The sequence below is a fragment of the Heterodontus francisci genome, chromosome 5, assembly GCF_036365525.1.
Source record: "Heterodontus francisci isolate sHetFra1 chromosome 5, sHetFra1.hap1, whole genome shotgun sequence".
In the NCBI taxonomy this organism is placed as follows: domain Eukaryota; kingdom Metazoa; phylum Chordata; class Chondrichthyes; order Heterodontiformes; family Heterodontidae; genus Heterodontus; species Heterodontus francisci.
The window spans coordinates 61,968,233-61,981,044 of NC_090375.1; the positions used below are offsets into that span (position 1 = coordinate 61,968,233).

The following is a 12,812-nucleotide window of genomic DNA, read 5'->3' on the forward strand; positions in this document are numbered from 1 at the left end:
ATCAGCTTGCGATCCACAGACGGAAGCCTTATCCATTACACTACTCGCACAAGCTGCGGGGAGCAGCTGGCGGCTCACGGTGCCACAGTGCTGCGCCATCAATAGGTGCACAAGGCCCTGAGTGGCCAAAAGTGCATGGCACTAAATCAGCTGCATGTGCCACAACTCCTGCCCCTTTGATAGCTCAGCTGGTAGAGCAGAAGACTGTAGAGGAAAATCAAAACACTGACATCCTTAGGTCGCTGGTTCAATTCCGACTCGAAGGAACAACGGCCTTTTTCCACTACGTCTGCACAATGCCACAATTTGCTCGAGGCAGCACTCTAAATTGCACTAGTACACAACGCGCTCGGATCTTGCGAACAAGGCGCACCAACCCCCTTTTCCTCTCTCATAACAGCCCGCACACAGTTCTTTCACTTCTGCACTTGCACCAGCTGCTCAGCACACAGCCCTGTACCTCAAAAATACACTTCCGACACAACATTACACAACTCTTCAAATTTCACCTCCGATAAAGCGCAATGCACATCCCTTACTTTCAATACACTACATCAGCTGCCTCACTACACTTGCCGAACTAGCTTATATTTACAATGTACATTTACATTTCATCACCAACATTCTCCGCTGCCACAGCCCCAGGGCTTTTACACAGTTTCCAGCCGCTCGCTATACTATGGCGCCAGACTCTTACAGAGTGGCCTTTCCTCACGCACCCTTTTGCGTCAGCTGCCCCAAGCAGGGAGTTCTTTGAAGTAGTATGCTCAGCACTCACTAGAAAACAAAAGAAATCTTGTGTCAGTCAGACAGGGTTCTAGGCTGCACCCTGACGCTCGGGGTGGCTGCTCGTTTCCGCTCAGCTGGCTTGCCTTGCGCAAGCTCCGGCTCTTTTTGGCTTCGTCCATGGTTATTGTGGCTTGCGGTCCTGCAGCTGCTCGCCTGCTGGTGCTCGCACATGCTGATTGGAGCAAAGCATTGAATGCCTTGAGGCAGCCGGCCAAGCCGAAGCAGGATTTCCCTGCTGCTCACGGACCAAGTTGAGGGTGGTGCTGAGGAGCTCCTGCCAAACAAGCTAGGCTAACAACCCCAACAACACTGGGGAATTAGCTCACGTGGTAGAGCGCTCGCTTTGCATGCGAGAGGTAGCGGGATCGATGCCTGCATTTTCCACTTCTTTCTTCGCTCCGCTCCGCTCGGCCAGTTCTTGGCACTCAACAGTGGCGCCGGCTCTTCTTCTCCCAATTGGTTGCACCTGCTCAGCCACAAAGTGCTGAAAAGGCTTCATATCCTTTCTTGTGCTGTGGCAAGCAAGGCTTCTTGACTTTTCCACCTTGGAAAGCTGAGTTGAGTGAAGGGGAAAAGAAAAGGCTTTGCAGCATTGCATACTTTGAGTGCGGATTGCATTGAGGAGCTTCGCATTTTGAGAGTGAAAAATGCCTACGCCGCTATGAAGGCACTTGCCCTGCAAGGAATCAGGCAGCACGGCCAGCTCGCAAGCGCAGAAAGTCACAATGCATAGTTTGTACAAAAACAGCACAAGCCAGGTAGGAGTCGAACCTACAATCTTCTGATCCGTAGTCAGACACGTTATCCATTGCGCCACTGGCCCCAAAGGTACATTTGCATTTGCAGCTCACAGTCTGCACAGCTGCGGTGTTTGCAGCTCCACGGGTGGGAATGGTCAGAGTCGCTTGGTGATCAATCAGCAAAGAGAATCACCTTCACTGCTTCCCTTCCATGCTTGAGCTTGAACAGTGGTGAAGTACACGAGCATGCAAAGCAAGGTTATCCTTAGGTTTCTGCCGCAATTCCAGCTCAAAGGTGCAGCTGCCATTTTGGAGTAAGCAGCAATTAGCCGAAGCCAGTGCTCTTAACTTGACAGGTTGCTTTGAAGGAACATGTTGTCGCCAATGCGCAGAATGTCTCCTTTGCTCTCTGAAAACACCCTGCACACAGCTGTTTCACATGTGCAGCTGCTTCTGTGCGCCAGCAGACCGTTGCTTTTTCTTTCCAAAAAGAGACTTTTTTGATAACATTTGCAAGCATACATTACATAACAGTTGAAATTTGACATGACATCAAGTGCAATACAGATCAGTTTCTCTCATTACACTACAAGAGGTGCCTCACTGTACTTGCCAGCATTTCACGTGCGACATTCTGTGGTGCGTACAAGCAGCTCCGTGGAGCAGTAACTCTTCCAAACACTCAGTACTTCCTTGGAAGAAAAAGAAGCCTCCTGTCAGTCACACAGGCTTCTCGGCTGCTCCTTCACACTGGTGGCGGTTGCTAGTTTCCGCTCACTTCGCTTGCCTTCCGTCAGCTCCAGCTCTTTTCGGCTTCTTTCATAATTGTTCTGGCTTGCGGTCCTGCAGCTGCTCGCCTGCTGGTGCTCAGACATGCTGACTGGAGCAAAGCATTGAATATGTTCTCGCAGGCGGCCAACCGGAAGCAGGATTTCCTTGCAGGCCGCAGGTCAACTAGGAGGGACACCTGCCAAGCTTCAGTGCGTCCCTCGGGACATAGTCCTGGACCTTGGAATGTGCCAATCGGCAACGCTCGGTCGTCGACAGCTCCTCGCACCGGAAGACCAGCAAAATTCGGACAGACCAAAGTGCGGCTTTCACCGCGTTGAAGTTCCTCTCGCAGCAGTTGATGCTTATCGTGGTGTGCGTCACTTGGCATTGCCAAGTCAGGACTTTCAGATAATGAGAGTGCCTACTGCGCTGAGAAGGGACTTGAGAAAGCGACGCCAAAGGTGGCGCGCCCAAGTAAGTCAGCTTGCCTGGTGTCCCGAGTCATAATGCAAAGTTTGCATAAATCTGCCAGCCAGGAAGGAGTGCACGCTATCAGCTTGCGATCCACAGACGGAAGCCTTATCCATTACACTACTCGCACAAGCTGCGGGGAGCAGCTGGCGGCTCACGGTGCCACAGTGCTGCGCCATCAATAGGTGCACAAGGCCCTGAGTGGCCAAAAGTGCATGGCACTAAATCAGCTGCATGTGCCACAACTCCTGCCCCTTTGATAGCTCAGCTGGTAGAGCAGAAGACTGTAGAGGAAAATCAAAACACTGACATCCTTAGGTCGCTGGTTCAATTCCGACTCGAAGGAACAACGGCCTTTTTCCACTACGTCTGCACAATGCCACAATTTGCTCGAGGCAGCACTCTAAATTGCACTAGTACACAACGCGCTCGGATCTTGCGAACAAGGCGCACCAACCCCCTTTTCCTCTCTCATAACAGCCCGCACACAGTTCTTTCACTTCTGCACTTGCACCAGCTGCTCAGCACACAGCCCTGTACCTCAAAAATACACTTCCGACACAACATTACACAACTCTTCAAATTTCACCTCCGATAAAGCGCAATGCACATCCCTTACTTTCAATACACTACATCAGCTGCCTCACTACACTTGCCGAACTAGCTTATATTTACAATGTACATTTACATTTCATCACCAACATTCTCCGCTGCCACAGCCCCAGGGCTTTTACACAGTTTCCAGCCGCTCGCTATACTATGGCGCCAGACTCTTACAGAGTGGCCTTTCCTCACGCACCCTTTTGCGTCAGCTGCCCCAAGCAGGGAGTTCTTTGAAGTAGTATGCTCAGCACTCACTAGAAAACAAAAGAAATCTTGTGTCAGTCAGACAGGGTTCTAGGCTGCACCCTGACGCTCGGGGTGGCTGCTCGTTTCCGCTCAGCTGGCTTGCCTTGCGCAAGCTCCGGCTCTTTTTGGCTTCGTCCATGGTTATTGTGGCTTGCGGTCCTGCAGCTGCTCGCCTGCTGGTGCTCGCACATGCTGATTGGAGCAAAGCATTGAATGCCTTGAGGCAGCCGGCCAAGCCGAAGCAGGATTTCCCTGCTGCTCACGGACCAAGTTGAGGGTGGTGCTGAGGAGCTCCTGCCAAACAAGCTAGGCTAACAACCCCAACAACACTGGGGAATTAGCTCACGTGGTAGAGCGCTCGCTTTGCATGCGAGAGGTAGCGGGATCGATGCCTGCATTTTCCACTTCTTTCTTCGCTCCGCTCCGCTCGGCCAGTTCTTGGCACTCAACAGTGGCGCCGGCTCTTCTTCTCCCAATTGGTTGCACCTGCTCAGCCACAAAGTGCTGAAAAGGCTTCATATCCTTTCTTGTGCTGTGGCAAGCAAGGCTTCTTGACTTTTCCACCTTGGAAAGCTGAGTTGAGTGAAGGGGAAAAGAAAAGGCTTTGCAGCATTGCATACTTTGAGTGCGGATTGCATTGAGGAGCTTCGCATTTTGAGAGTGAAAAATGCCTACGCCGCTATGAAGGCACTTGCCCTGCAAGGAATCAGGCAGCACGGCCAGCTCGCAAGCGCAGAAAGTCACAATGCATAGTTTGTACAAAAACAGCACAAGCCAGGTAGGAGTCGAACCTACAATCTTCTGATCCGTAGTCAGACACGTTATCCATTGCGCCACTGGCCCCAAAGGTACATTTGCATTTGCAGCTCACAGTCTGCACAGCTGCGGTGTTTGCAGCTCCACGGGTGGGAATGGTCAGAGTCGCTTGGTGATCAATCAGCAAAGAGAATCACCTTCACTGCTTCCCTTCCATGCTTGAGCTTGAACAGTGGTGAAGTACACGAGCATGCAAAGCAAGGTTATCCTTAGGTTTCTGCCGCAATTCCAGCTCAAAGGTGCAGCTGCCATTTTGGAGTAAGCAGCAATTAGCCGAAGCCAGTGCTCTTAACTTGACAGGTTGCTTTGAAGGAACATGTTGTCGCCAATGCGCAGAATGTCTCCTTTGCTCTCTGAAAACACCCTGCACACAGCTGTTTCACATGTGCAGCTGCTTCTGTGCGCCAGCAGACCGTTGCTTTTTCTTTCCAAAAAGAGACTTTTTTGATAACATTTGCAAGCATACATTACATAACAGTTGAAATTTGACATGACATCAAGTGCAATACAGATCAGTTTCTCTCATTACACTACAAGAGGTGCCTCACTGTACTTGCCAGCATTTCACGTGCGACATTCTGTGGTGCGTACAAGCAGCTCCGTGGAGCAGTAACTCTTCCAAACACTCAGTACTTCCTTGGAAGAAAAAGAAGCCTCCTGTCAGTCACACAGGCTTCTCGGCTGCTCCTTCACACTGGTGGCGGTTGCTAGTTTCCGCTCACTTCGCTTGCCTTCCGTCAGCTCCAGCTCTTTTCGGCTTCTTTCATAATTGTTCTGGCTTGCGGTCCTGCAGCTGCTCGCCTGCTGGTGCTCAGACATGCTGACTGGAGCAAAGCATTGAATATGTTCTCGCAGGCGGCCAACCGGAAGCAGGATTTCCTTGCAGGCCGCAGGTCAACTAGGAGGGACACCTGCCAAGCTTCAGTGCGTCCCTCGGGACATAGTCCTGGACCTTGGAATGTGCCAATCGGCAACGCTCGGTCGTCGACAGCTCCTCGCACCGGAAGACCAGCAAAATTCGGACAGACCAAAGTGCGGCTTTCACCGCGTTGAAGTTCCTCTCGCAGCAGTTGATGCTTATCGTGGTGTGCGTCACTTGGCATTGCCAAGTCAGGACTTTCAGATAATGAGAGTGCCTACTGCGCTGAGAAGGGACTTGAGAAAGCGACGCCAAAGGTGGCGCGCCCAAGTAAGTCAGCTTGCCTGGTGTCCCGAGTCATAATGCAAAGTTTGCATAAATCTGCCAGCCAGGAAGGAGTGCACGCTATCAGCTTGCGATCCACAGACGGAAGCCTTATCCATTACACTACTCGCACAAGCTGCGGGGAGCAGCTGGCGGCTCACGGTGCCACAGTGCTGCGCCATCAATAGGTGCACAAGGCCCTGAGTGGCCAAAAGTGCATGGCACTAAATCAGCTGCATGTGCCACAACTCCTGCCCCTTTGATAGCTCAGCTGGTAGAGCAGAAGACTGTAGAGGAAAATCAAAACACTGACATCCTTAGGTCGCTGGTTCAATTCCGACTCGAAGGAACAACGGCCTTTTTCCACTACGTCTGCACAATGCCACAATTTGCTCGAGGCAGCACTCTAAATTGCACTAGTACACAACGCGCTCGGATCTTGCGAACAAGGCGCACCAACCCCCTTTTCCTCTCTCATAACAGCCCGCACACAGTTCTTTCACTTCTGCACTTGCACCAGCTGCTCAGCACACAGCCCTGTACCTCAAAAATACACTTCCGACACAACATTACACAACTCTTCAAATTTCACCTCCGATAAAGCGCAATGCACATCCCTTACTTTCAATACACTACATCAGCTGCCTCACTACACTTGCCGAACTAGCTTATATTTACAATGTACATTTACATTTCATCACCAACATTCTCCGCTGCCACAGCCCCAGGGCTTTTACACAGTTTCCAGCCGCTCGCTATACTATGGCGCCAGACTCTTACAGAGTGGCCTTTCCTCACGCACCCTTTTGCGTCAGCTGCCCCAAGCAGGGAGTTCTTTGAAGTAGTATGCTCAGCACTCACTAGAAAACAAAAGAAATCTTGTGTCAGTCAGACAGGGTTCTAGGCTGCACCCTGACGCTCGGGGTGGCTGCTCGTTTCCGCTCAGCTGGCTTGCCTTGCGCAAGCTCCGGCTCTTTTTGGCTTCGTCCATGGTTATTGTGGCTTGCGGTCCTGCAGCTGCTCGCCTGCTGGTGCTCGCACATGCTGATTGGAGCAAAGCATTGAATGCCTTGAGGCAGCCGGCCAAGCCGAAGCAGGATTTCCCTGCTGCTCACGGACCAAGTTGAGGGTGGTGCTGAGGAGCTCCTGCCAAACAAGCTAGGCTAACAACCCCAACAACACTGGGGAATTAGCTCACGTGGTAGAGCGCTCGCTTTGCATGCGAGAGGTAGCGGGATCGATGCCTGCATTTTCCACTTCTTTCTTCGCTCCGCTCCGCTCGGCCAGTTCTTGGCACTCAACAGTGGCGCCGGCTCTTCTTCTCCCAATTGGTTGCACCTGCTCAGCCACAAAGTGCTGAAAAGGCTTCATATCCTTTCTTGTGCTGTGGCAAGCAAGGCTTCTTGACTTTTCCACCTTGGAAAGCTGAGTTGAGTGAAGGGGAAAAGAAAAGGCTTTGCAGCATTGCATACTTTGAGTGCGGATTGCATTGAGGAGCTTCGCATTTTGAGAGTGAAAAATGCCTACGCCGCTATGAAGGCACTTGCCCTGCAAGGAATCAGGCAGCACGGCCAGCTCGCAAGCGCAGAAAGTCACAATGCATAGTTTGTACAAAAACAGCACAAGCCAGGTAGGAGTCGAACCTACAATCTTCTGATCCGTAGTCAGACACGTTATCCATTGCGCCACTGGCCCCAAAGGTACATTTGCATTTGCAGCTCACAGTCTGCACAGCTGCGGTGTTTGCAGCTCCACGGGTGGGAATGGTCAGAGTCGCTTGGTGATCAATCAGCAAAGAGAATCACCTTCACTGCTTCCCTTCCATGCTTGAGCTTGAACAGTGGTGAAGTACACGAGCATGCAAAGCAAGGTTATCCTTAGGTTTCTGCCGCAATTCCAGCTCAAAGGTGCAGCTGCCATTTTGGAGTAAGCAGCAATTAGCCGAAGCCAGTGCTCTTAACTTGACAGGTTGCTTTGAAGGAACATGTTGTCGCCAATGCGCAGAATGTCTCCTTTGCTCTCTGAAAACACCCTGCACACAGCTGTTTCACATGTGCAGCTGCTTCTGTGCGCCAGCAGACCGTTGCTTTTTCTTTCCAAAAAGAGACTTTTTTGATAACATTTGCAAGCATACATTACATAACAGTTGAAATTTGACATGACATCAAGTGCAATACAGATCAGTTTCTCTCATTACACTACAAGAGGTGCCTCACTGTACTTGCCAGCATTTCACGTGCGACATTCTGTGGTGCGTACAAGCAGCTCCGTGGAGCAGTAACTCTTCCAAACACTCAGTACTTCCTTGGAAGAAAAAGAAGCCTCCTGTCAGTCACACAGGCTTCTCGGCTGCTCCTTCACACTGGTGGCGGTTGCTAGTTTCCGCTCACTTCGCTTGCCTTCCGTCAGCTCCAGCTCTTTTCGGCTTCTTTCATAATTTTTCTGGCTTGCGGTCCTGCAGCTGCTCGCCTGCTGGTGCTCAGACATGCTGACTGGAGCAAAGCATTGAATATGTTCTCGCAGGCGGCCAACCGGAAGCAGGATTTCCTTGCAGGCCGCAGGTCAACTAGGAGGGACACCTGCCAAGCTTCAGTGCGTCCCTCGGGACATAGTCCTGGACCTTGGAATGTGCCAATCGGCAACGCTCGGTCGTCGACAGCTCCTCGCACCGGAAGACCAGCAAAATTCGGACAGACCAAAGTGCGGCTTTCACCGCGTTGAAGTTCCTCTCGCAGCAGTTGATGCTTATCGTGGTGTGCGTCACTTGGCATTGCCAAGTCAGGACTTTCAGATAATGAGAGTGCCTACTGCGCTGAGAAGGGACTTGAGAAAGCGACGCCAAAGGTGGCGCGCCCAAGTAAGTCAGCTTGCCTGGTGTCCCGAGTCATAATGCAAAGTTTGCATAAATCTGCCAGCCAGGAAGGAGTGCACGCTATCAGCTTGCGATCCACAGACGGAAGCCTTATCCATTACACTACTCGCACAAGCTGCGGGGAGCAGCTGGCGGCTCACGGTGCCACAGTGCTGCGCCATCAATAGGCGCACAAGGCCCTGAGTGGCCAAAAGTGCATGGCACTAAATCAGCTGCATGTGCCACAACTCCTGCCCCTTCGATAGCTCAGCTGGTAGAGCGGAGGACTGTAGAGGAAAATCAAAACACTGACATCCTTAGGTCGCTGGTTCAATTCCGGCTCGAAGGAACAACGGCCTTTTTCCACTACGTCTGCACAATGCCACAATTTGCTCGAGGCAGCACTCTAAATTTCACAAGTACACAACGCGCTCGGATCTTGCGAACAAGGCGCACCAACCCCCTTTTCCTCTCTCATAACAGCCCGCACACAGTTCTTTCACTTCTGCACTTGCACCAGCTGCTCAGCACACAGCCCTGTACCTCAAAAATACACTTCCGACACAACATTACACAACTCTTCAAATTTCACCTCCGATAAAGTGCAATGCACATCCCTTACTTTCAATACACTACATCAGCTGCCTCACTACACTTGCCGAACTAGCTTATATTTACAATGTACATTTACATTTCATCACCAACATTCTCCGCTGCCACAGCCCCAGGGCTTTTACACAGTTTCCAGCCGCTCGCTATACTATGGCGCCAGACTCTTACAGAGTGGCCTTTCCTCACGCACCCTTTTGCGTCAGCTGCCCCAAGCAGGGAGTTCTTTGAAGTAGTATGCTCAGCACTCACTAGAAAACAAAAGAAATCTTGTGTCAGTCAGACAGGGTTCTAGGCTGCACCCTGACGCTCGGGGTGGCTGCTCGTTTCCGCTCAGCTGGCTTGCCTTGCGCAAGCTCCGGCTCTTTTTGGCTTCGTCCATGGTTATTGTGGCTTGCGGTCCTGCAGCTGCTCGCCTGCTGGTGCTCGCACATGCTGATTGGAGCAAAGCATTGAATGCCTTGAGGCAGCCGGCCAAGCCGAAGCAGGATTTCCCTGCTGCTCACGGACCAAGTTGAGGGTGGTGCTGAGGAGCTCCTGCCAAACAAGCTAGGCTAACAACCCCAACAACACTGGGCAATTAGCTCAAGTGGTAGAGCGCTCGCTTTGCATGCGAGAGGTAGCGGGATCGATGCCTGCATTCTCCACTTCTTTCTTCGCTCCGCTCCGCTCGGCCAGTTCTTGGCACTCAACAGTGGCGCCGGCTCTTCTTCTCCCACTTGGTTGCACCTGCTCAGCCACAAAGTGCTGAAAAGGCTTCATATCCTTTCTTGTGCTGTGGCAAGCAAGGCTTCTTGACTTTTCCACCTTGGAAAGCTGAGTTGAGTGAAGGGGAAAAGAAAAGGCTTTGCAGCATTGCATACTTTGAGTGCGGATTGCATTGAGGAGCTTCGCATTTTGAGAGTGAAAAATGCCTACGCCGCTATGAAGGCACTTGCCCTGCAAGGAATCAGGCAGCACGGCCAGCTCGCAAGCGCAGAAAGTCACAATGCATAGTTTGTACAAAAACAGCACGAGCCAGGTAGGAGTCGAACCTACAATCTTCTGATCCGTAGTCAGACACGTTATCCATTGCGCCACTGGCCCCAAAGGTACATTTGCACTTGCAGCTCACAGTCTGCACAGCTGCGGTGTTTGCAGCTCCACTGGTGGGAATGGTCAGAGTCGCTTGGTGATCAATCAGCAAAGAGAATCACCTTCACTGCTTCCCTTCCATGCTTGAGCTTGAACAGTGGTGAAGTACACGAGCATGCAAAGCAAGGTTATCCTTAGGTTTCTGCCGCAATTCCAGCTCAAAGGTGCAGCTGCCATTTTGGAGTAAGCAGCAATTAGCCGAAGCCAGTGCTCTTAACTTGACAGGTTGCTTTGAAGGAACATGTTGTCGCCAATGCGCAGAATGTCTCCTTTGCTCTCTGAAAACACCCTGCACACAGCTGTTTCACATGTGCAGCTGCTTCTGTGCGCCAGCAGACCGTTGCTTTTTCTTTCCAAAAAGAGACTTTTTTGATAACATTTGCAAGCATACATTACATAACAGTTGAAATTTGACATGACATCAAGTGCAATACAGATCAGTTTCTCTCATTACACTACAAGAGGTGCCTCACTGTACTTGCCAGCATTTCACGTGCGACATTCTGTGGTGCGTACAAGCAGCTCCGTGGAGCAGTAACTCTTCCAAACACTCAGTACTTCCTTGGAAGAAAAAGAAGCCTCCTGTCAGTCACACAGGCTTCTCGGCTGCTCCTTCACACTGGTGGCGGTTGCTAGTTTCCGCTCACTTCGCTTGCCTTCCGTCAGCTCCAGCTCTTTTCGGCTTCTTTCATAATTGTTCTGGCTTGCGGTCCTGCAGCTGCTCGCCTGCTGGTGCTCAGACATGCTGACTGGAGCAAAGCATTGAATATGTTCTCGCAGGCGGCCAACCGGAAGCAGGATTTCCTTGCAGGCCGCAGGTCAACTAGGAGGGACACCTGCCAAGCTTCAGTGCGTCCCTCGGGACATAGTCCTGGACCTTGGAATGTGCCAATCGGCAACGCTCGGTCGTCGACAGCTCCTCGCACCGGAAGACCAGCAAAATTCGGACAGACCAAAGTGCGGCTTTCACCGCGTTGAAGTTCCTCTCGCAGCAGTTGATGCTTATCGTGGTGTGCGTCACTTGGCATTGCCAAGTCAGGACTTTCAGATAATGAGAGTGCCTACTGCGCTGAGAAGGGACTTGAGAAAGCGACGCCAAAGGTGGCGCGCCCAAGTAAGTCAGCTTGCCTGGTGTCCCGAGTCATAATGCAAAGTTTGCATAAATCTGCCAGCCAGGAAGGAGTGCACACTATCAGCTTGCGATCCACAGACGGAAGCCTTATCCATTACACTACTCGCACAAGCTGCGGGGAGCAGCTGGCGGCTCACGGTGCCACAGTGCTGCGCCATCAATAGGTGCACAAGGCCCTGAGTGGCCAAAAGTGCATGGCACTAAATCAGCTGCATGTGCCCCAACTCCTGCCCCTTCGATAGCTCAGCTGGTAGAGCGGAAGACTGTAGAGGAAAATCAAAACACTGACATCCTTAGGTCGCTGGTTCAATTCCGGCTCGAAGGAACAACGGCCTTTTTCCACTACGTCTGCACAATGCCACAATTTGCTCGAGGCAGCACTCTAAATTTCACAAGTACACAACGCGCTCGGATCTTGCGAACAAGGCGCACCAACCCCCTTTTCCTCTCTCATAACAGCCCGCACACAGTTCTTTCACTTCTGCACTTGCACCAGCTGCTCAGCACACAGCCCTGTACCTCAAAAATACACTTCCGACACAACATTACACAACTCTTCAAATTTCACCTCCGATAAAGTGCAATGCACATCCCTTACTTTCAATACACTACATCAGCTGCCTCACTACACTTGCCGAACTAGCTTATATTTACAATGTACATTTACATTTCATCACCAACATTCTCCGCTGCCACAGCCCCAGGGCTTTTACACAGTTTCCAGCCGCTCGCTATACTATGGCGCCAGACTCTTACAGAGTGGCCTTTCCTCACGCACCCTTTTGCGTCAGCTGCCCCAAGCAGGGAGTTCTTTGAAGTAGTATGCTCAGCACTCACTAGAAAACAAAAGAAATCTTGTGTCAGTCAGACAGGGTTCTAGGCTGCACCCTGACGCTCGGGGTGGCTGCTCGTTTCCGCTCAGCTGGCTTGCCTTGCGCAAGCTCCGGCTCTTTTTGGCTTCGTCCATGGTTATTGTGGCTTGCGGTCCTGCAGCTGCTCGCCTGCTGGTGCTCGCACATGCTGATTGGAGCAAAGCATTGAATGCCTTGAGGCAGCCGGCCAAGCCGAAGCAGGATTTCCCTGCTGCTCACGGACCAAGTTGAGGGTGGTGCTGAGGAGCTCCTGCCAAACAAGCTAGGCTAACAACCCCAACAACACTGGGCAATTAGCTCAAGTGGTAGAGCGCTCGCTTTGCATGCGAGAGGTAGCGGGATCGATGCCTGCATTCTCCACTTCTTTCTTCGCTCCGCTCCGCTCGGCCAGTTCTTGGCACTCAACAGTGGCGCCGGCTCTTCTTCTCCCACTTGGTTGCACCTGCTCAGCCACAAAGTGCTGAAAAGGCTTCATATCCTTTCTTGTGCTGTGGCAAGCAAGGCTTCTTGACTTTTCCACCTTGGAAAGCTGAGTTGAGTGAAGGGGAAAAGAAAAGGCTTTGCAGCATTGCATACTTTGAGTGCGGATTGCATT

The 12,812-nt window shown here is 51.6% G+C and overlaps 6 non-coding genes across 6 annotated transcripts; 2 read left to right on the top strand and 4 right to left on the bottom strand.

Annotated features, from left to right (window-relative positions):
• Window positions 1–1,539: 1,539 nt before the first annotated feature.
• Window positions 1,540–1,612, bottom strand: trnar-acg (transfer RNA arginine (anticodon ACG)). Its single transcript has one exon. It is a non-coding gene; the product is annotated as a tRNA-Arg (tRNA).
• Window positions 1,613–4,390: 2,778 nt separating this feature from the next.
• Window positions 4,391–4,463, bottom strand: trnar-acg (transfer RNA arginine (anticodon ACG)). The gene has a single exon. It is a non-coding gene; the product is annotated as a tRNA-Arg (tRNA).
• A 2,778-nt stretch (window positions 4,464–7,241) lies between these two features.
• trnar-acg (transfer RNA arginine (anticodon ACG)) lies at window positions 7,242–7,314 on the bottom strand. Its single transcript has one exon. It is a non-coding gene; the product is annotated as a tRNA-Arg (tRNA).
• Window positions 7,315–8,726: 1,412 nt separating this feature from the next.
• Window positions 8,727–8,819, top strand: trnay-gua (transfer RNA tyrosine (anticodon GUA)). The gene is made up of 2 exons: window positions 8,727–8,763; window positions 8,784–8,819. It is a non-coding gene; the product is annotated as a tRNA-Tyr (tRNA).
• Window positions 8,820–10,092: 1,273 nt separating this feature from the next.
• trnar-acg (transfer RNA arginine (anticodon ACG)) lies at window positions 10,093–10,165 on the bottom strand. The gene has a single exon. It is a non-coding gene; the product is annotated as a tRNA-Arg (tRNA).
• Window positions 10,166–11,577: 1,412 nt separating this feature from the next.
• On the top strand, window positions 11,578–11,670 carry trnay-gua (transfer RNA tyrosine (anticodon GUA)). Its single transcript has 2 exons — window positions 11,578–11,614; window positions 11,635–11,670. It is a non-coding gene; the product is annotated as a tRNA-Tyr (tRNA).
• Window positions 11,671–12,812: the final 1,142 nt, after the last annotated feature.